Here is a 24,445-nt window from a genome sequence, read left to right as displayed (position 1 = left end):
GAGAAGGGAATAGCAAATCACTCCAGTATTCTTGCCTTGGAAATCCCATGGACAGAGCAGCCTGGAGAGCCACAGTCCATGGGGTCACAAAAGTGTTGGACACAACTGAGCGACTAAATAGCAAAGGGAACATCTAAACTCATAGCCGAATTCAGCCCTAACAGCCATTTGATTCTGATCTATCTGGCTGTACCCATTTCTCAATTAGTTCCAAACTCATTAGACTTATGGGGTAGAAGTAACGATCCGCCATCTCTTCAAACTTCAAAAGGTTCAGCCAAAGGTAATCTTGACACAAAGCTTTTATAGGTAACAGCTAAAAAATGTTTAACATAATATCTTGTATTTTTTAAAAAATCAAGTTTCCTTAGGTTTTCCTGAGTTCAAAGTTCATTTCCTGATTACATCAGGTACAACTATCTATCTCCATTCTTGAACTCACAGAATCTCAGAACTGACAACAATCATAAGGAATACTGAGTAAGGATCTCCTCCAAGGTTAGAAAGCTAGTTGTTGACAGAGCTAAAGCTGAGTCCAAGCTTTCCCACTCCTGGTGGGGCTGGTTCTCTTCCTGTGATATTAGACTTCCTTCTAGTGCTTTTTCAGTGAACTGAACACACATGTGTCTTCATTCCTTTGTTAATACAGGAACGATGTTTGGTGACAGCAAATAGATAATGTGTTAACTATAGAACATCAGAATTTGGAGCAAAATTAGATAAAACAGCAGCTCTGTTTTCATTTCCACCAATGAGGCCATTGAGGGCCAGACAGACTCCACTGCTCCTGCATCTAAAATCAGTTCTCTTTCCTCCTTGGAAATGCCCCTTCTAACCACTGAAAACCAAAACTCAAGTGTTATTTCTTCCTGCTTGACCAGAAAGCAGAGAAAATAGTAGATATCTAACCCCCTAAATAAAAGCATAGGCAGTACATTATTATAAGTGTCACGTAATTCTCTACGAGGACCACTCCATTGATGGATTTAAATTAGTTCTCTCCTGAAACTTACTACCTTTTTGGTAATGAGATTTCCCCAGCCTAGCATAGATAATACTTAGAATACCAACCCTGTTTCTTGGGTATGAAACAGCTCAATGATGAATGCTGATGAAAACCATTAGTAGGGCAAAACCATATTAAGTTGTTTCAGTAACGAAACAGGGGCTGTTTAATGAAGCATGTCTTCACCATAAATAACAACAGTAAAGACAAATTTACTGCTTTTGTATCCCATGGACATTTGTCACACATTCCAGAGCATTGGAAATGAAAATTGGATATATTTAATTAAGTTAGTATATAAGTAAAAAGGTAAAAAAATGTTTAAGAGAAGTCAATTTACATTTGGGTCATAATTTTTGAGAATAGGTACATCTCTAATGCAAATATATGAGCTGAATAAGTGTCATATTTATTATACATGCATTCATTGTCTCTGCTGAATAATAATGTGAATATTGAAATTCCAACAGTTGTTTTATATATATGTATGTATAACTGAATCACTTTGCTGGACAGCAGAAATTAACACAATATTGTACAACTATACTTCAGTAAGAAAAATTTTAAAAGAAAATTAATGGACAGAGGTTTATTATTTTCAAAGAAAATGCGGGCATTAATGAAGTACTGACTTAAGATGTGCCACGGTGTGTGCTTCCCAAGCTTGGGGGCCCTGTCCTTAGAAGGACAGACCAAGAGAACTCAAAATCCACATGCAGTGAGACCACCACAGAGAAACACAAGCCAGTGCCTGAGGGATGAATCCCAGGTGGAACCAATCAACCCTCTTCTTTTTTCCCCCCTACAGTGGGGTCACCCAGCTATACTGGAAGCTCCTTGGGAGCTGGGATGGCACATTCCTCATCACTGTGTTCCCAACACAACCTGGATGCAGCTATGACCTGCCGGCCACGGTTCTGAAGCATCCTATCTCTTCCCTTCTGACCTCGTCCTTTTCTGAGTAGCTTTCTTAACGACTCTTTCCTTTTCTACCTTTTTCGAACGTTGTCCTCAACACCAGCTCTGGAAAAGGAAGGGCTGTGCTGGTCTGGTTCTTTGTGGTATCCAGAGTACCCACCACTGAGAAAACCTGTAACATCATTTGTGGGTTTGTGTCTACTTGACCATTGTTAGGGAGGAAGTTATTTGAGCTGGTTTCATCCATTCATTTTGTACCAGTTCTAACTGATAAATTCTTCTTCAGGAAACCCAGATGTATGGGTGTTTTTATGGGTGGAGGTGGAAAGAAGGTAAAAATCAGCTTCCTAAAAGCATATCTTCTTATTACTATATCTGAGCAAAAATATGCCTCATCATTTTTCTTCCCTTTGGAACTATACAAGAATGACTATGAGCCTTGTCCTCAATAGATATTCAGTTTATTGAAGATAAATAAGATGTCTCCCACTCAAAACAATTCAGCTTGATCATGGTCAGTACTTCTCATTGCCCTTGACATTAACTTCTACCTATCCTTCCCACCACACTTCCCTTCTCCTTTAATGTATAATCCACTGGTATTTCTAAATGAGAAAAACAATTTGGGAAGTATCAACTTGCAAACTCTTTGAGGAGCTCCTTAGAAGAAATCAGCATTGTTGAATAAAGTTCTGCCAGACTATTCTAATCTTCTCTGGCAAAGTAAAAGATCATATATAAAATTTATGATGAGCTTGCATTTAAAATTCTGGTCATGGAGCATACTGAGCCATGTGTCAGAAGGTAAAGTCTACCTATTGAACAATAACTATCGAGATGTAATCCTGACCAGAAAGCAACACCAACAGTGTGGTTGATTCTACATAAACTGAGGAACACACGCCATTATCCATAGACTCCAGTCACACAGGAATGAGAACTGTCCCCATTGAAAGTGCATGATTTTATCCATGTGAGTCTTGCATATGCACTTTCTGAGCTATATCCAACTGCCCACTTCCACTTTACACTCAAAGAGGAAAGTAGATAAAACAAGTATATATCTCATCTACACACAGGTGTACCCAGCTAAATGTATGGCATCTTTCCAAGCCTCCAAAACGTGTTTTTAAAGGGCACAAAAAGTTCAATTAAGGGCATATAATACAAAGTTCTTTTGTTTTATCCACATAACAAGCAAATCAAAAGTCAAAACCTTCCCTTTCTAAAACCAGAGCAACACTCTTAGCTACCAAGGATTTACTTTGTCATTCTCTAGCCACTGATCTATTGCCATTAAGGTGGCAAGTTATTACTGTTTGTCAGAACTATTCTTGCCTTCCATGTTGCTGTTTTTTTATGCATGGTGGGGAGAGAAGGGGGAAATAGAAAGATGCATCAGCAAAGCTCTTGGTCTTGTAGCTTTAAAGGGGGTTCAGAGACAAGGAAAACCCGTATTACTGTCAAATCTACCCGGAATTGTTCACCAAAACCACCTCAGCAAAGATATACTCCATCATAAATATTAAATTAGAAGTTATTCACCACAACACTGTCCCCCACCTCATTTACATTTTATACAGAAAAAGTTTCCATCGCTCCTGTGAGTTGAAGTAAATGAAAGAACAGACTTGGACTCAAAATAAGAACAAGCTTTCATAAATGAAACAAGATGTACAAAAGAGGAGCTTTCATAAATGAAATAAGATATATAGAAGAGGTGAGTAACATAACAACTGCAGAGAGTATATAAACTGTTATCAAACATTCAAAGAGGCCAGAAATGGAAAGTTCAGCCTGAAAAGTTCTGCATGTCCCATCATTGAATGAGCTCAAGTAGTTTCCCCTAAGGGTGGTGGCAGAGGGAATCCCCATATCGAATGTTTTGATGAGATTTCAAAAGGCCCTTCGGATATCAAAGAAGTGATCATACTAGATCCTAAATTACTGCTCCAAACCTTTCTACTGTCTCTCAAATCATGGATGCATTGTGTGGCTTATTCTAATTGTGTCCTAAATTAATTCCAAAAAGCCATTTCTAATGAGAACTTGAAGTCATATTTATTTTGTTCTCTACACAACTATAAAATTATTACCTATGGAACAAAAAGTACTATTTTTTTAATTCATGTAGTATAAGGACAGGTGTACAAGAATTGTAAGGAGTGAGGCCAGCATTTCTTAGCTATATGCCCTTAGGGCAGGATACTTAACTTCTCAAAGGCTTAGTTTCATCGTCAGCTAAGTAAGGGCCACATGGGTTAATATACCAAATTCCTGGAACTCAGTGGCTGCCCAATAAATGGCGTCCACTGTTACTGCTGCTGTTCTTATAAACGTTCCTATTTTATCTCTGATAAAATAAGATAAAATAAAAGGTCATGTGATGTTGACTTGTTTTTATATTGAGGAAATATTGAACACCTGGAAAAAAGGAATTATAATCCTGGACTCGGGATATGATCATTTTTCTTCCAGAATGTTTCTCATTAAAAATTTTCCTTGGAAATGGAGGACGTGATATAAGAGGATAAAACTTTTTTTTTTTTTTCAGTTAGAAAGTCAGACAGTGTTACTTATTCTTGAAATGAACCTTTTTGAGTATGTTCCTGGAAAAATGATGTGTAGTCTGAACTCAATAAAAGAATAGTTTGTGGTAAAGAGGTCTGTTAGGAATGACCACCTTAAAACTCTTGAAATCTTTAGGTTCCTGAAAATAAGGATTTATCATGAATGATCTTATGTCAAGATTGACAATATAGGAAAAAATTAAGTGACACATTAAAATCTCATAATTCATACGTATCAGATGTATAAGTAGAACAACCGACCAAGTTTTCCCTAAAAAAATGGAGACCTAAAACCTTTTATCACACACACACACACACACACACACACACACACACTCACTCCAATAATACATAATCAGAGTGCTTTTCATCTTCCTGGAAAACACTGTATACAAGTATATTAGCACTGTCTGGAGATGCAACCATCAGAAATACAATGCTGTGAGTCAACACTGCCAGTAATAGGAGGAGGTGAGGTTTTAGGTGTTAAAATATGAAGTTTGCCTGAGGCAGAAGGATAAACAGCCAGATCTCAGCTTGAAGTGTCCAGCTGACTGTATTAATATTTTTTCTAAGCCACTCTGTGAATGACTATTATTCATTAGCTAAGTTTACTGTCCTTGCTTTGGTAAAAAAACAAGCACCCTGCCCTCACTTTTCAAAACATCTTTTTACCCTCTTCTAGTCTGAACTCCTCCAGATACTCACCACTTCCTATTCAAATCAGGAACTGATAACTAGTTATTTTTCTCCCCTCACTATCCAGAATGCTGAAAGCCGTTGGAGTAAACCTAACCATCTGCCTCTCAAATGAACCTTGAATCAGCTCCATACTTGCTGCCGTGTGTCTGGCAGCAGGTCCAGAGGAAGTTGAGGAGAATGCTGGGAAACTCATAAAACTTCAAAAAAGGCGTTCTTCACCTTCCTTGAGCTGGAAGGAAACGAGAGGTATTCTGGTTCCACCCTTTGTGGTGCTGTTGGCTGAACTGAGTTGTGCCCCATCACCCAGTTTGCAAAGGCAGAGGTGAAAATAAAACCTGGCCCCCAAGCCCTAGTTCAGTTTTTACTAACACACACACACCTTGATTTCACTTGAATTTCTCCATCTCGTTTGATAAACAGTGAAACCACTAAAAATTATTGTGAAAAAAAAAAAAAAAAACTGGTTTCACAGTTGACAGATTTAATTCCAGGGGGGAAAGGGAAAGATGTCTCAAAGGCATGGGATGACTGGACTAATCCCCAGTCAGGCACATTCACGGAGGATGTGGGAGTATAAGCGATCCCTGAGGGAGAAAGTACAGAGGAAAAAATAAACAAACACCCTGTGATTTAATCATGGGAAAAGCCTCTATTTATGGAGTGGGAGAAGGCTGAACATTAATTGCCACTTCAGGCTTCTTCCCCTACGTATGCTAGGACTGGTTTTTCAAGTGCGAAGGAAGAGCCCAGACATGTTACAACAGCACACAGCACGTTCTCGCCACAGCCTCCTCTCACAGGCCTGTCACTCCTTCTCTCCCCAGACCAGCTCCTGGTCCCCAGTCCTCGCTTGAGAGAACAGACCAGGGTAGGGCGTCAGCAGCAGAGGAAGATATAGTGGCAGCGTCAGAAGGGGCCCCAAGACCACAAATCTGGTGTTTGTCCACAGATTGGCCAACTTGCAGAGGAATCTGTCTGCCTAGATGGCAGTTGAGAACAAACCTCATATTCACTCATGTCATCCCTTTGGTTTTGATTCTAGTTTTCTTTTTCCTCTTTAACATTCAAAAGAGTAGCCCAGGGACTTCCCTGGTGGCCCAGTAGCTAAAACACGGTGCTCCCAACGCAGGGGACCCAGGTTCAATCTTGGGTCAGGGAACTAGACCCCACAGGCTGCATGCCACAGCTAGAAGACTGAAGAAGCCACATGCCACACCTACGGCCTGGCCATCTCAGTCACTCAGTCATGTCCTACCCTTTGTGACTCCACGGACCATAGTCAGCCAGGCTCCTCTGTCCATGGGATTCTCCAGCCAAGAATACTCAAGTGGATTATCATGGCCTCCCCTAGGGGATCTTCCCCACCCAGGGATCGAACCTGCATCTCTTAGGTTTCCTGTGTTGGCAGGCAGGTTCCTTACCACGAGCACCACCTGGGAATACCCTAAGGCCTGGTACTGACAAATAAATAATTTTTAAAAAAGAGTAGCCCATAACTGAAACTGACCTAACAGAACTCACTCTCACCATTCAACAAAATCTTGCATTTACACATGACTGGTGTTCTTGGTCGAAACCAGTGGCTTTTGCTTTCTTTCTTTACCTTCCCCCATCTCCCCAGCAGATTTGGTATGGTTGACCTAGTGGAGAATTTTGAAGTTAAATTAGGACTCAAAGGATGGGGGGAATCTGCTCCACATTATTCCAGGTAGTAAAAATAATATAAATCACTCTTTTTATGGATGTCAGCTGTTCATATATCACCCTCAGTTTTTCCATAGTACCTATTTAATACTTAAACTGATACCTTAAAAAACTTTGGTATTTACCTTAATTTCAGTCTAAGCAAGAAAAACCTTTTCAAAGAATGAATTTGAAGTACATGTCTATTTTTCTAGCTTATGTTAAACTTAAATGTGTAACTAAACATTTTTGAAGTTTATTCATATACCACCAAAACTTATCTCAGATTTCATCCATGGGCAACTTTGACTTCAGGAAACAGTGAATCAAATTAAAGCATGCTGTGGATCAGGCATGACGGACTTACCAGAAAAAAAAAAAAAGGACAAATGGATATTAAATACTGTGAGGTGGAAAGGCTTGGGCCACATTATGCAGAACTTGATATGGCCAAAAAAAAGAAAATGCAATGAAAGGTTGGGAATGAAATTAAAATAATGCTTAAAATAAATGCATTTTCTAGGCTTAAATAGGATACACTGGAGGTGGGAAGGCCTAGATTTCAGAAGGCCAGAAATCTGACACAAGTAACAGCCATGCCAGATAGAGCCTGATCTAAGCTGATAGACTCAAGATAGGGGAAAGGATGAAGAGCTCTGCTGTAGTAGAAAAAATAGACAGGAGCCTACAGACACAGGAGAGTCAAACTGAACGAGGAGACAAGGTCAAAGACGACGGCAAGTTCTCACATGTATGACCACTGATGCCACTGGCAGATGATGGGATTTTGAGAGCGGATATTCAAATGAAAATGTCCAATCACCATTCAGTGATACAGTTCAAGAGCTGGATGAGAGGATGGACTATCATGACCTGGGAGTCATCAGCATAGATTTGAGAGACAAATTCATAGAATGGACTTGCACCCCAAAATAGAAAGTAAGAGGAGCCAAATACAGTTCTATTCAGGAAATCTGGTTGAATAAGCTGAGAAAGAGGTCATTTATCAACAACAACAAAACTCTAGAACAGGTTTTTCAACCTTGGCAGAACATCAGAAAGATTGGGGAACTTTAAAGATTACCAAGGTCTGTGCCCCATCCCAGACCAATCAGATGTGCCCCTCTGGGGCCATAACATTCATATAATTACCAAATTCAGACTGAAGTATGGACAATTCCAGGCATATAAAAAACTTTAAGCCAGATCTCTTAATCCTGCACTTTAAGAGCCAACCTAATTTTCTAGCATTTATGACATAGAGATAATGACAAATTAATAAAGTGCACACATATATTAATAGTGATCTTATGTAAGGTATCTGGTGTTTGTTTTCTAAAATTTCCATTTTTATAAGCTTTTTTCCATTTCATTTAACACTTCAGTTATTTTAGTTGAGAAGTACTTTCAGGGCATCTTATCTAGACAACCATTTTTAATATGAAAAAAAAAGAAAGTATCTATAAGCTCTCTTTTTCCCACTTGTGAATGTTTCTAAAATTTCAGTGCCTAGTAAGAGATTTCTTCTTTTTTTCCCATTTCTTTGTTTTCTTCACACCAGTTTGGATGTTGTCCACACCTAATGTTTTCAGAAATGTTCTTACCTTAGGGAATCTTAGTATTTACTATTTGCAAAGCTTTTAAAGTCAAATGTAAAAGAAACTACAAGTTTAAACAATCTTTCAGATTTCTTAGTTGTGTGTGTGTGTTTTTTTTCCCCCTGGTTACTTCACATTGGATAGGAAAGGAATATACTTTCAAGAGAATATGCTCATCCTAAATTCAGCTGTGCCCATAGAGGGGAAGAGCTGTGCCTTTGTTCCCCTAGTTGCCCTGAGGAATGATACCAAAATTTCATCTGCGATATTTTTTCAGGTATGAATTTGGATGGATAGATGCAATGCATTAAAATTATCACATGTACAGATAATGCTATGACATCAGAAAATTGACTCAATCATTCACTCACCTTACAGGACAACTTATACCAAATATTATAAAAAACAAGTATGATTTTAACTAAAACTGAGTAAATCGTGTTAATCATTTATCACTTGATGCTTTTGCTGGACAACATTGTTCATGTCTTTCATTGACATAGAGCTTACTGTGTAATAAGTGAAAAAAATCTAAGTCCATGAAAATTTAAGTATTCTAAGGTTATATAACTTGTTCTAAAGAACAAATAGTCCATTGTTAAATTCTAAATTAACTGGGAGACAATTCACATCAATTCACTTCAGTCGCTCAGTCATGTCTGACTCCTTGCAACCCTATGGACTGCAGCACGCCAGGCTTCCCTGTCCATCACCAACTCCCAGACCCTACTCAAACTCATGTCCATCACATGGGTGATGCCATCCAACCATCTCATCCTTTGTCATCCCATTCTCCTCCCACGTTCAATCTTTCCCAGCAGCAGGGTCTTTTCCAATGAGTCAGTTCTTCACATCGGGTGGCCAAAGTATTGGAGTTTCAGCTTCAGCATCAGTCCTTCCAATGAATATTCAGGACTGTTCTCCTTCAGGATGGACTGGTTGGATCTCCTTGCAGTCCAAGGGACTCTCAAGAGTCTTCTCCAACACCACAGTTCAAAAGCATCAATTCTTTAGTGCTCAGCTTTCTTTATAGTCCAACTCTCACATATCCATACATGACTACTGGAAAAACCATAGCTTTGATTAGACAGACCTTCGTTGGTAAAGTAATGTCTCTGCTTTTTAATACGCTATCTAGGTTGGACATAGCTTTTCTTCCAAGAAGCAAGTGTCTTTTAATTTCATGGCTGCAGTCACCATCTACAGTAATTTTGGAGCCCCCAAAATAAAGTCTCTCACTCTTTCCATTGTTTCCCCATCTATTTGCCATGAAGTGATGGCACCAGATGCCATGATCTTAGTTTTCTGAATGTTGAGTTTTAAGCCAACTTTTTCACTCTCCTCTTTCACTTTCATTAAGAGGCTTTTTAGTTCTTCTTCACTTTCTGCCATAAGGGTGGTGTCACCTGTGTATCTGAGGTTATTGATACCTCTCCTGGCCATCTTGATTCCAGCTTGTGCTTCATCTAACCTGGCATTTCACATGATGTATTCTGCATGTAAGTGAAATAAGCAGGGTGACAATATACAGCCTTGACGGACTCCTTTCCCGATTTGGAACCAGTCTGTTGTTCCATGTCCATTTCTAACTGTTGCTTCTTGACCTACATACAGATTTCTCAGGAGGCAGGTCAGGTGGTCTGGTATTCCCATCTCTTTAAGAATTTTCCACAGTTTGTTGTGGTCCACACAGTCAAAGCCTTTGGCGTGGTCAATAAAGCAAATTCACATACATGCATCAAAAAAAATTTTTTTAAGAAAACAAAGATAATGTATAAAAGTATTGTAAATCCCAGTATATTAGAAATTTTGGGGCATAGGGGTTTTTACATCATTCAAGGTTTTTACATCATGAATTTTCTTCTTCACACCTTTTAAAATAAATCCTGTGTGTCCCCAGCTTCTCCCCTATTAGTGTCTACATATCAAATTGTGTGCATATTCTACCTAAAAGCCCTTCAAATATTGGGTTGGCCAAAAACATTTATTCGGGTTTCTCATAAGCTGTTTCCAAAACTCAAATGATCTTTTTGGCCAATGCAATATTTTAAAACAGTGATTAGGTCCCTTGGTAATCTCTGTTTTGCAGTCAAGTAGCCCTATTTATTGATCTGCTTTTCACGGCAACCTCTTCTTCCTCCTAGTTATTCTCCCCTGAATCCATGAGGGCATCTACATATTTTTCCAAACTCTGTGCTCTACAGAAGTAAACATATTTCAAATGAAATTCAGTCAAAACTGAGGAAGAATGAAATATTGCCAGCTTCATTTTTCATATTCTTTCTCAATGTTTGTTCCCTATTGGAACTTATATCCAATATAAAACCCAATCCATAATTTTTGCTGATGCTCTATGAACAACCTCAAGTCTTTCTCACAGGTACTAAGGCCAAGCCATAGCTCACTCTTACTCATTAATTGGTTGTTTCTTTTTACAAGGCATTCCATAGCTTTAAAGTCCTTTTTAACTCACCAGAGTGGCCTAGATATGGCAAGAGAAAAGCACATGGAACCAAACACTATGCAAAATTCACTGAAGAAAATATAGTACAGTTGTCAAACATTATGCCTTGAGGTTAACCTATATGAAAGTTTCAGAAAGTTTATGTGGTTATTGCAATACCAAATAAATACTTTTTCAAATTATTTTTTTGTCTTCACAGAGGATTTCTAAAGTCATTTCAGATGACTCACTCTTGCAAAATTTATAAAACAGGATTATATTCTCTAGAAATGTGTCCCTTGTTATAAAGGCTAGTTTTCATTTGCTTGGAGGAGGGTAACTGGCATTTTTATCATCTCATCAGGAGGCAAAATTCACACTGCATTTTACTTGTAGACAAGTATTTGGCAGGATAAAGAAATCTGGAAGTTTCTTCTCACAGGAGCCAAGACTTCATGATCTCAAACATCAGCTCAAACTGTTTAAATGAGTGGGCAGAACGAAGCCTGTGAGATTGCGGTGCTGCAGAGTTGCTTAATGGAGAGAATGAGGATGATCAAAATTGAACCAGAGGCCGAAAAAAAAAAAAAGAGAAAAGAGAAGTAAGAGTAAGGAGGAGTAGCAGCAAACTGAAATGAGAAAAATAATAGTTGTCAAAACAATAAAGTTAGAGTCAAGAAGGGATTAGGAAGTAGGAACAATAAAAGGATGATTTACAAAAAAGGTGGAATAATTCACAAAAAAAAATTGCTTGGAATAAAACAATAAAGGGTACTGTAGCAAAGAATTCCTGTTTCCTAGAAGAATTTTTAATACACAGATTATTTTGTCATGTTTAATATTGGCTTAATACAAAAGTAAGAAATGCTTTCCTTTCAGGAATCCTGGCTAAGCAAGCTGAAGAAAAGGTCATCTATCAAGAAGACAGCAGGATTTGTCAGACTTGGCAGCATGTTAGAATCATCTGGAAAGCTTTAAAAATTGTTTAATTTTTTTATTTGACTTTTTTATAACTTTTTTTTACTTTGCAATTAGAATTTTTTAAAAAGAGGAATGCTTTCTTTTCTGTTTAAGCTATACTAAGAGTCATTACTAGACCTGTAGAAAATTCTCTCTCTAGTTTTATGGAATTTTTCTGGAGTGTCAACTTTCAGACAGCTTCCTTCCATTGCAACTTGCTTATACTTTTCATTTTGAATTTTTTATGGAGTCACAATGAAATGCTTCTTCAGTATTTCTATACTGAATCAACACTGATTCCCTATTCAAATGATGTCCTCATTGAGAAAGACACACTAATTTCAAGATTTATACAGCTAAACAAAGTCTCAAGTTCAAGTTTCCCACCACTATCAACAGATTGTGGAAAATAAAAATACTAATTATAATACAGAAATGAAACTGCTGGTTTCTGGGAAAAAGTATGACTTTCAGAGAAAAATAAGATGCTTTGCATGAAAATATTCTCACTAAAAATACAATTTTTCAGGAAATTATACCTTTGTTGCCATGTGGCTGATGATATTTAAATTTAAGTGGTTTAGGAAGAAACACTTAATATGAATTCTAGATCAAGGTTTTGTGCTTGCAATTTGAAGATGCAAATAAAACTGTTTTTAGAATATTTCTACTTTCAAGAGGAATCAAAACAATGAAGCATTATATTCCCTTATATCAAAAATACATTTTTTTTAAAATTTCTCCTTTTTATACTCTTGAAACATTCCCTCTATGTGCGAAACCAAAGGAATTTCTGATTAGCTGATACTAAACGTTAACCTAGAGTTTAAAAATAAGTACATTTCAACACTGAAGTATAGTGAAAAGGGGAACTGTTATAGAATTGGGGATAAAAATAGCCCAAAATTTCAGCCTAATGAATAAATGTAAAACACATTATTGTTTTCTGACTCACTAAGTTTTGCCCCCAAAACTGTCCACCATTCACTTTATACTACATAACTTGGGAGCTTGTGTAACCCCAGTGATCTTTCAGAAATGGCTGGGTCTGATTAATTTAATTGAGTCGAGTCTTTTACCCACAAAGGACAAGCTCCCTCATCTCACAGAAACACTATCATGATGCATCTCTCACCTTTTGCTCATGTTTCTCTATTTGACCCAATTACTCCTTTACTTCCCTATATCTGTCCTTTCTTTAAGTATCACATCTTCCATAAGACATTTCCAACCATCAAGCTCACTTTTCTCAATCTTAGTAGAATCATAAAACCACAGAAGATAAGAAAGTAAAGTGGCAAAGAGGTTCTACTAGTGTGTTAGGAAATATTTGTTCTCTTAAATTTCACTGTGGCAATCGGATGTAATGACATTATGTTGTCTGATAGCTAGCACCTTGTGAAGAAGGAAAAAGGAATTCATATTTATTGTGATGGTCACATTTATTGTGACCAGGTACAAGTCCTTCCTACTTATCTTATTTAATCCATACAACTGTCCACCTGAAAGATATCTTTACTTTATGCTTTACTGAGCATTCGTTTCCACACCAGGAGGATGCCTTGCCCAGCTACAGGAAAGAAAGGGTCAATACACTCTAAATTATCATCATTGTAAACTCTCAAAATTCAACTGCTCACTGTAAAATCATACCAGGTAGCAAACTGGTTATATATTATGACATATGTAAAATACGAAATGCATATTATGACATAAGCATGTCTCGACGGCAAGATACTTAGAATTAGGCTTTCACAGTCATCCCATCAAGATTTGTTTTATGTCAAAAGCTAGTTTTAAAATACCTGCTTCAAAATCTAGACCAAAATAATATCCATCCTACTCCATAGTGGTACCCATCAAAAACCTGAAAGAATTAACAGATAAAGAATAGTTAATAGACATGTGAACCATTCAACACCCTGAAAAATGTAAATCACATCCCTGAATATTACACACTAGAAAACAGTATATGCAGTCCTTGGAGTTTCTAACATTAAATTTAATTTTCATTGTTTAGTCCTCAACTTTTTTTTTTTTTGGTCAGGGGGAGGCATTGAGTCATTTCCCTGGCCCACCACACTCACTCTGGTTATAAGAGTTGGCTGCAGTTCAGAGCCCACGGCTTTTTTGATTTGTTTTTGGTTGTTTCTTTTCTCCCTCTCACATCTGAGTCTTTGCGCTTGTCAAACAATGATCTATCTAGAGCACTCATCACCCACATTTTACACTAGGCTAAAACCTAGTTTCGACTAAGTCAGTTTAAACACTCCTCCTACGGGAAACCTCCATCCCAACCCTTCTCTGGTGTCAGTGAAGATCTGACAGATGTACTTGCAGATAACACAGAAAAAGCCCATCTACTTTATCAGTCTCTTTATCTCATTCTCCCATTACAGTAAGCTCCATGAGGGCAGGAGAGTGAACACCAATAAAATGAACAATGACCAAAGTGAAACCCGAAGAAAAGAAATACATGGCATCAAGAACTCAGAACAGTTATAAAATTAAACTTCCTTTCACAAAATACACTCAGCAAGAAATGAGTCATGAGGAAGACGTTATCTGGTTTATAGTCAAATGACTAGGATTTATACACCCAACAAGGCTTTGAAGATGTAGGGTGTATATGAAATCTCTATAAAGATATTATCTTACTTCCTAAGCAAATTCCCAAAGAAAAAATGAGAGGAAAAGCAGAGACAACTTTGATTACATAAATATCTGAAATACATCAGAAATAGACTTTTGAAAAATGGTGGTATGATAGTAGATATGGAAAGTCCTTCCTAAAAACTCAGTCAAATCACAAAGGAAAAACAAGAATAAGGGAGAATCTCCATCAGAGTTCACACTGATCAAATTCCAGTGGGAGATAGTGAATCTATTCTATTCTATCCTAGTGAACTTAAGCATAAAGCTTTGCATGATTTTAGATGGCTATCAGAATCATTAGAAAACTCAATAAACAATAAAATATCAAGTTAACTTTTCCAAAATGACTGAGAAACACAATCCAGGATCAAGCTATGAAAAAACTGACAGCTCTATAATTGGACACCTGCCTGCAAAACTCAGAAGCTGTCACCTGATAATCAGGAAGTCACAACAAAAATAGATATCCTAAAATGGCATTTGCTGTCAGAAGCTAGTGGAATAGCCTATAGCCTCACTTCTCTCTTCCAAATCCCATATAAGTGCATCCAAATTATTAAAACTAAATTCTGTTTAGAGTCCTAGCTAAGAGTGTCTGGAAAATGTACTGTTTTTCAACCTCTTCAACAAGTCATGGCAAAAGCACTATGGATTTTTTACTGGCTACAATGAAGATGGGATTGTCTTGAAGGACTCATCAGGAATATAGCCACGATTCCCCTTCCCCATGAGTAGCAGTGAAACACAGAGAAGACGTAAGGAAATCCTAGGGAAAACATAAGTACCTTTAAATTAGAGGAGACAGGGCTAGAGGAGAGGTTGGCATCACTCAGCTTGGTGTTCTATCACCAGCACATACCAGCGCTATGTTACCTCACTGGGAGAGGAATCCTGGCCTTTCAGAATGCGTAATAAGAGCATTCTGTATTTCTACTGACAAAAGTAGGGCTGGCCCTAGTAGTACTATATGCCTGCAGTAAAAGAAACATGGCCCTAGGACAGTAGTTTCAAACAACCAAACAGGGAAGATCAGGTTCTTCTGTGGATGCATTTCTCTTCCTTCCCAACCCCCTCAGCCTGATAAATGACTGATAATTTAACCTAATTCATTCAGTTGGACACCTTAAGTTCTAAACGGAAATAACCATGTAAATACTACTTAGAAAAATATAATAATAATGTCAGATCCCATTTACATCACCCACGGGGACAGTAAAGAACATTAAGACAAGAGAAAGGGACAGAGTATATAAGACCACAGATGAAAAAACACATTGAGGAGGAAAAAAGAAAAATAAAAAAATAGTGGCATTTTAAGCAGCACCAGGAGCAAAGATTAGATTCAACTACAGAAAAGAGATGGCAGAGAATCAGAATTAGACTAAAAAGTAACAATAAGTAGGTAAAATATGAAAAACAGATATCTAATATATGAATAATGGGTATTCATCTAGTAAATGGTTTGCTATCTTTGTGATTGGTTTAAAACACAATACAGAATGTATAAAGGTATGAGAAGAAAAATTTCCTAACCTGAGAAAAAATTCAAGCAGATAAAAGGGCTCATGATAAATCAAAAAAAATAGCCAAACCTTTTGTTACATCATGGTAAAATATTGGAGGTGGGGGAAGGTGGGAGGAGAAGAAAAGGAAAAAATCAGGCCAGGGCTGAGCTCTTTAATGACAGGAAATAATGGGGCAATTATTTCCCTGAAATTTCCACACCAATTTTAAGCCAAGAATTCTGTGATGAAATGAGTTCACATTTGAAGGCAAAAATGTTCTCAGATATATTTCCTCAAATTTTTGCATACCACTCTTGCAATCTTTCTGGGGTCAGGAAGAGGGGGGAACCACCAAACAGGTACTCGACTATTTCAGTCAACCAACCAACACAGCAAAATAGGTTTCAAAAATAGGTAAGCCACAGCATAAAAGACTGTCAGGGGGCAAGTTACAGAACACCATCCAGAATTAGCTCTAAAAAAAAAAAAAAGTAGTTTTGGTAGCGTCATACAGTAAGTACAGGGGTATGCAATCAGTCCTTTATAGTGGACTGGTCCAACAACTTCCTTAAAGACCAAGGTATCTTCCACTCACCCATTTCTTGTCTTAAGCAGGTTAGCTTTCATCCTCTTGAAATCAGAGCTACTACCAAGACAGACATCATTCCTCACACATCCATGAGGAGATGAGAGGATGGAAAGCGAGTTTTCTATACATATTTCTTTTTAATCAAAATTTCCCAGGAGTTCCCCAACGACATCTCCTTATATCTAATTGGCCAAAACTAGGACACATGGCTATCTCTAACTGCAGGGGAAGCTAGGAAAGTTATTCATCCCTTTCAGGCTCTATCATAGATGGTCTCTGAGTTAGAAAGAGGGGAAGTGAATGACTGTCAATCAAAAGTGTGGTGTCAACCTGCATGTATATGTAATTACAGTTATTGTAAAGTTTTGTAAAAACATTTGTATGTTATATCTGGAAAGATAAAGTTATTTTTAATGTATTGTATCCAGACAAAACTCAACATACCAACAAAAATCAAAAGGGGCTTGATGGGGTAGGAAGGAGAGTATGAAGACCGTGGCAAGCACTCAACTCTTATGAGTAAAACAGTCCTTCCCTCCCTCCTGAGTCCCTTTCCTGTATTGACAGGGTGACTTATACACACCAAAATGTATTATCCTTGCTCTTAAAAATGGTCGCAAGATAGGAACAGTTATCTAGGGTTATCTAGACAATATAGCAAACACCATTCTATGAGTTTAGCATTTCCTCAACTCCCCACTCCCACTCCTTCCTCAAGCTACATCAAAACTAAATTACCACTTTTTAAAGAAATTCAGATGTTGAGCTTACCCATCTTGTCCATTCTCATCTACTGAAAACCCCTTCTCTGGTACTTACTTCCCAGTGTGAAAACTGGTAGATGATATTAGAGACTCTTAAATCCATGTTCCTAACTCAGCTATCTAGGTCCTGAATCTTATCCCACCCTTCCTTCCCCCCTTCCCACAAGGGTCCCATTCCTACTGTGGAATATTAGTTCTCTCATCTAAACTTCAATCAAGATAAGGTGTCAACAGGGAGCTGAGCTTGGGGCTTGGTGACAACCTAGAGGGGTGGGATTGGGGCTCGAGAAGGAGGGAATATACATATACTTACAGTTCATTCATCTTGCTGTATCACAGAAACCAATACAGCATTGTAAAGCAATTATTCTCCAATTAAAAATACATTTTAAAAAGGATAAGGTGTTAACAAAGAGGAGTAAAGATAAAAGTCATGGAGATTAAAAATTTTATTCATCATTTCTAAGTCTTTGCCCAATGTAAGATATTACACCCTTTTTGCTTTTTCCTTTTTCTTTGAGGGAAGAGGACTTCTTCATACTTTTATTCAAATCTCTTTGCTCCCAACAGATTTTGTTCCATGACTCATCATCCCCTGAAAACCAATACACTCAGGCCAAATGCCCATAACTATGTCAGTAAAAGTTTCATTCTTCACTGAAACCAGAACAATTAAAATAGCAGGGCTTTCTCCAACAATGAAACATAAATAATCCCACAAATAATTCCACCTCCAGGGTTTCCACAAGTTAACACAATCCACAGCTACAGTCACCTGAGCTTTCAAGAGTGTGGAAGGTAGTATAGAGGGGGAAAGATGAGGGGAAATTGGGCATTCAAAGAACTCGATCCATCAATCCTACAGTTTTGCAGGACCCCCGAGCAGAAGCCTTCTAGGAAATGGACTGTTTCACAGCTGGCTCCTGTTAAACAGGGCAAGTTTCTGGAGAAACCACCACTCCCCTCCCCCACCTCATTAAGCACATGAGAAACATCTGTGTCCATCAGGCGCCTGACCCAAGGTTTATCCCTCTCCCACCACATGAAAATTCACAGTGAGACTGTCCCAAGGGCAACCCAGGCATTCAGCCACACCCTTGTCTAGCATGGTCAGCAACTACTTGACTTCCTCATTTTTCCTGAGCACTGTTGCCTCCTGCTTCTGGAGGTTTCTCACCCTTGTGTGGAACAGCTCTCCCTTCTTTCTACAAGATGGAACACTACTACAAGAAAGAAACAAACAGCTCAAAACCCAAAGCATCCCAGCGCAGTTCTTCCAAGCCTTTACACCTGGTCTCCGCGGAAACACCCCCTCCATTCTTACCATTAATCGGCTGCATCATTTTTCCTTGTGGTGGTCTGCTTCCATCTGACCGCTGCTTCAGGTTGTTGAGAATGTCAGTCTCTGGGTGGGAAGAGAGAAGGAGAGCGCGTGAGTGCCATGGAAAGTAAGGATCTTTCTCCCGGGGACACTTCCCTCCACTTCCGAAGACCAGCTACCCCTGGGGATTCCATTTTTCCTCCTGGCATCTTACTGTACCTGCTCTGGGGGCTGCCTCGGCTCCTCTTCCTTCCTCCTCAGCTCCTAGTTATACTGCACCTTCTGGTGGATTAAAAGCTATTGGAGGAGTTTATGGAGAGGACATGGTGTGGCTCATTCCAGTGGGGAGTCTGCCCGCAATGCAGAAGACCAAGGTTCGATTCCTGGGTCTGGAAGATCCCCTGAAGAAGGGCATGGCAACCAACTCCAGTATTCTTGTCCGAGAATTCCATGGACGGAGGAGCCTGGTGGGCTAAGGTTCATGGGGTCTCGGAGAGTCGGACACAACTGATTGACTAATGAAAAATAAATGGAGAGGACATGACCATGGGTTGACCCTTAAGCTGCTGCTGCTGCTAAGTCACTTTTAGTCATGTCCAACTCTGTGTGACTTGATGGACAGCAGCCCACCAGGCTCCTCCGTCCATAGGATTCTCTAGGCAAGAATACTGAAGTGGGTTGCCATTTCCTTCTCCAACCCTTAAGCTAGATCCGGACAATTGGAAACTCCTGCTCCATGAAATGTACCTTCTGCCCACAGGGTTCCCACAGTCAGAGCCATTTCAAGGATGCAGCCTTGAGAGGTGGTATGTTATTGAGCCCTTGTGGGTGTTGTGCAGGGCTGAACCCAGCTGAGGACACTATAAACTCTTAAGATTATAGTGCACAAGTGCAGAAATCTACTTGTCTCACAGTCTTTGAGACAGCCTGGTAAATAGGTGTCCTTGCTTATTAGGACTGCTGCCTAGGAAATGGGAGTGGCTGCCTTTCTTCCCTCCCTCCATGCCCTCCGTGTAGGGAGGCCAGGTTGCAAACTAGCAGCAACCTGGTTGCTACTACGCAGAGGTCCATGCACCAGGAAAGGCACACACAGGACCCCAGGAGCCACCAGCCAGGAAAAATAAGTCAGAGCCTACATGAGTGGAGAAAGAACCACCCGTTCCCTTTACCAGAGTAAAGGACAAGTCAGAGAGGCGTGCCGTCCTCCCCTCGTCCCGTAAACAAGGCCTGGCCCCCTACCTCCTTCCACGCGTTGCTCAGGTCTCACAGCACCTCATCCTGTTGCTTGAGCTCCCGTTTCAGGAATCTTCTCCTCACGTATCTGAACTCAGGCCTGGAGCAGGATGGGAAAGAAAAGTGTTTCTTCTAAGACAGTGGTTCTCAGACATTAGCAGATATCAGCATCACCTGGGGGCTTGTTAAGCCTGCTTGCAGAGCTCACCCCCCAGAGTCTCAGATAACGGAGGTGTGGGTGGGGCCCCAGAATCTGCATTTCTAAGAAGCTCCCAGGTGTTGCTGGTGTGCTGGTGCAGGGGTCACACTCCTCCAAGCTCTACCCTGGCTTCTGCCTTCCCCTCTTTTTCCTTCCAGACTCCAGGCAGCCTTCATTGGCAGGAAGTGACTGTGGGCACTTGAACTCTCTCTGTGCCCATTTCACCTTGTCAAACAAGATCTGCTTCCCTCTGTCCTCTCTTCATTATGTATTCATTGAATCTTTCATCAGTCCTGTTGGAGTCAGGGAACTGAATAGCTTCAGAAGACTCCAGATGATTCCAATGTCTAAGGTTTCAGAACCACTAGGCAGACGGTGACCATTCCCCATACCACAGGTGAAGAAAACCCCTACCACCATCTCCCCTTAGGCACCCTCCATAATATGGAACATCAGAGACTGGGGACCCAGAGGGAAAATAACACCTCTCCAGTCCTCTCTCACCTGGAACATATCCCTGTGACTTCAAAGGTAGTCCAAACCTCTGAAATATTTCTGCTGCCCTCGTTCTGCACTGAGATCCAAGGGTTTCAAAGATCCTGGGTTAGTTCCCCCCTCCAGAGCAACTCCCCTCTATTAAGTGGAGGAAATTCAGGAAGGGAGGTTTACCCGTCTGCTGACTCATGCCCACCTTACACCCATGAGAGATGAGGATAGAGGATATGGCTACTATGGTCAATAAGTCTCACAAAGACCCACCACTTCCCTCTCCACCCTGATGCATCCACTACACTTCAGACAAAGGAGCAGAGCTTGCCATTCCCTGGATCCAGGGCAAAACACCCCGTTGGACTAAACTAGACCTAGCTGAGTGCCAGCAGTGTTTGATCAGGCAAGTGTAGGTGTCAGGAAGTGGGAAAGAAAACAGAGAAATGCCAAGTAGACATAGTACCCATGTGAGTCATGACAATCAGAAACTAAGTCATGGGAAGCCCCCCAGCCACTACCTGGAATCACAGCCCCTTCCTCATGATGTTTCACAATGCCTTCTGAAACTAGGAAGGTGTTGAGAAAAGCAGGATTTCCTCCAGCTTTCTGCAAACCAACCTAAGTCGAAAGTGCTGGAACTTACCCAGGCATTGCTTCCTAAACTTTAATTACATCCAGCTCTTTTCCTCTACTGATACTTGTTAAGCCAGAAAATATTTCAGAAATCAAAAAGTCAGATTTGCTTTTTCAACTAAAATGGGAAATGAATCAGTCACACGCAGTAAGTGGCAAAGCCAGAAATGAATCCAAGTGTTTTAATTCCAAGTTAATTTTTTCCACCGTACCATATTTCCTCACTCTCTAATTCATCTCATCTCTAATCTATTCATCTCCCAGCCAGCCTAGCCAACCCAAAGAATGGATTCTTATCCAGTTTAGCCAGCCTCCAAAAGTCTAATTTCCCAGAACAACTCTGAGCCCCACATGCTTTCTCATTGGACAGCCTTGGGTTTTCAAAGAGAGAAAAAGAAAGAAATAAGAATTGTGAAGAAATCACATAAGAGGAAAGTCACAGTAGTGGCTGGTTAATGCCATCCTTCCCATGAATTCCAAGGGTCTTCAGTGTGGTGACTCCCAGGGCAAGCCTAGTTACTCCCTAGTTCTCAGTATTGTCTCCATATCAGAAATCCTTGGGGAAATTTTAAAATTCCCCGTGCCCATATCAATTAAATCAGAATCTCTGAGTAGGAAACTCAGATGGTGGGATTGTCAAAGTTTCCCAGGTGATTCAATGTGTAGAGTCACTGCTCTAACAAGCCATATGTTAGTTGGTCTCCCAGACCCTAAGGCTGGTCAACTGGGGGATAAGCTTTCTGGGTGGGAATAAACTGAGTATTAGAGAGGGTAGTTCTTTGGTGGCAACGTAAAAATTAAATGTAAGCAGCCAGTCAGTAAATAATAGTCATGCTTTCATTTCAAAGTAAAGCCTCACTTTGCCATACAGCCGGAACTAACACAATATTGTAAAACAACTATACTCCAATAAAAAATAATTTAAAAACAATAAAATGAATGAGTTCAGAGAGGCAGCATGGTGTGATAAAAGATAGCAGGAACTTAAAATCTGGATCAAACCTGATGTGTTACTAACTAGCCTTATCTTTGTCCTTAAGGAAAGTTTTTTAACCTCCCTCAGCCTCAGCTTGTTGTTGCTGTTATTTAGTCAGTACTGCTGCTGTGCTGCTAAGTCGCTTCAGTCGTGTCCGAGTCTGTGCGACCCCATAGATGGCAGCCCACCAGGCTCCCCCATCCCCGGGATTCTCCAGTCAAGAGCACTTGAGTCGGTTGCCATTTCCTTCTCCAATGCATGAAAGTGAAAAGTGAAAGTGAAGTCATTCAGTCGAATCCGACTCTTAGTGACCACGTGGACTGCAGCCTACCGGGCTCCTCCGTCCATGGGATTTTCCAGGCAAGAGTACTGGAGTGGGGTGCCATTGCCTTCTCCAGTTTAGTCAGCTAAGTCATGTCCAACTCTTTTGTGACACCATGGACTACAGCCCACCAGTCTCTTCTGTCTATGGGATTTCCCAGGCAAGAATACAGGAGCAGGTTGCCGTAAGGGATCTTCCTGACCCAGGGATCAAACCCACATCACCTGCACTGACAGGCATATTCTTTACCACTGAGCCACCAGGGAAGCCCCTAGCCTCAGCTTACTTACCTGCAAAATAGAAATAATAATATTTACTTCATGGGGTTATTTTAAAGATTAGTGTTTTGTGTGTAAGTATTATGGTAAGTGAAAAGACTGGGCATTCAATAAATAGTATTATTTATTATTTATGTATTCAATAAATTGTATTATTTATATGGTAAGTGAAATAAATAGTATTATTTATATGGTATTATTATGGTATTATTATTATATGGTATATATATATTATTTATATGGTAAGTGAAAAGACTGGGCATTCAATAAATAGTATTATTTATTATTAATTTATTCAATAAATAGTATTATTTATATGGTAAGTGAAAAGACTGGGCATTCAATAAATAATTGTGGCAACAAGAATAACCATAGCAATTGTACTCACAGCAGCAGTTGTCATTGGATCCTGTTGATCAAACTTAAAACTCTCACTTTATTTTGTTTTTAGGTTTTTATTTTGTGAAAGTTTGACATAGGCATGGAACTGAAGCTTGCAGTTATAAACAAAATTTCTTCAAGAAAGACCTTTAAAAAAATATTTTTGTATGTATGTATTTATTTGGCTGATGTCGGTTCTTAGTGGTGGGATCTTTCCTTTTGGTGCTCGGACTCCAGACTCACAGGCTCAGTAGTTGCCACACAGGCTCTGTTTGCCCTGCAGTATGTGGTATTTTAAGTTCCCCTACCAGGGTTCGAACCCATGAACCGTGCATTGGAAGGCAGATTCTTAATGACTGAACAACCAGGGAAATTCCAGGAAAGCCCTTTTAATTTCTTATTTTAAGGTACTAAAATGACCTGAGAAGGATTAAGATAACATTTTTCAGTCCCTAAATCAATGAGACCACTTTAACCAAATGGCCTCTGATTTTTAAAGCAATGAGAGGAAAAAAGGGGATCAATTCTATAATAAATGCAGTGTACGGAAGTGGAGAAAGGAGTATAAATGAAAAACATGAAATCAAGAGAAATATCTTGCCAGATCTTTAGCATAGTATTTAGTAAAGAAAATAATGACCAAATGCAACTTGCAAAAAGTGTATGAAAACTTCCTCCTATGGGTAGTGACTATATGAGACAAATTATCACCAAATACATAGATTACTTTCTAGATCAAAGAAAAGTATTAAATACCTATGTGGCCTTAGGAATATTTCTTAATCTCTCTGAGCACCAGGGTTTTTTTTTTTTTAATTTTATTGGAATATAGTTGGTTTACAATGTTGTGCTATTTTCAGCTATACAGCAAAGAGATTCAGTTTTATATATACATACATATATATATTCTTTAAGATTCTTTTCTCATATAGGTTATCACACAACACTGAGCGGAGTTCCCTGTACTACACAGAAGGTCCTTGCTGGTTACCTTACATTTAGTAGTATATGTATGTTCAGGTCCCCAGCTCCTCCCCACTCCCACATTTCTCTCTGGGCATCAGTTTTCTCATCATAAAGGTGGCATAATAATAATGAGAGTATATTATGTGTATGGAATTAATAGCCAATGGTTCATGGAAAGCACTTACTATGGTGCCTTTCACTTTGTTGTTGTTGTCTATTATTTTTATCTCTGCTTCTAGATTAAAATGATTTAG

The 24,445-nt window shown here is 39.3% G+C and overlaps 1 long non-coding RNA gene across 1 annotated transcript in view; it reads left to right on the top strand.

Moving 5' to 3' along the window:
* LOC139030236 (uncharacterized) overlaps nucleotides 1-11,970 on the top strand; it is a 55,847-nt gene extending 43,877 nt beyond the window's left edge. Inside the window, exon 2 of the long non-coding RNA XR_011482533.1 lies at nucleotides 11,800-11,970. This is a non-coding gene — a long non-coding RNA (uncharacterized lncRNA). The remainder of the gene's footprint in view (nucleotides 1-11,799) is intronic.
* Nucleotides 11,971-24,445: the final 12,475 nt, after the last annotated feature.

Source organism: Odocoileus virginianus, chromosome 21, assembly GCF_023699985.2.
Source record: "Odocoileus virginianus isolate 20LAN1187 ecotype Illinois chromosome 21, Ovbor_1.2, whole genome shotgun sequence".
Classification (NCBI taxonomy): domain Eukaryota; kingdom Metazoa; phylum Chordata; class Mammalia; order Artiodactyla; family Cervidae; genus Odocoileus; species Odocoileus virginianus.
This window is presented reverse-complemented; position numbering and strand designations above follow the sequence as displayed.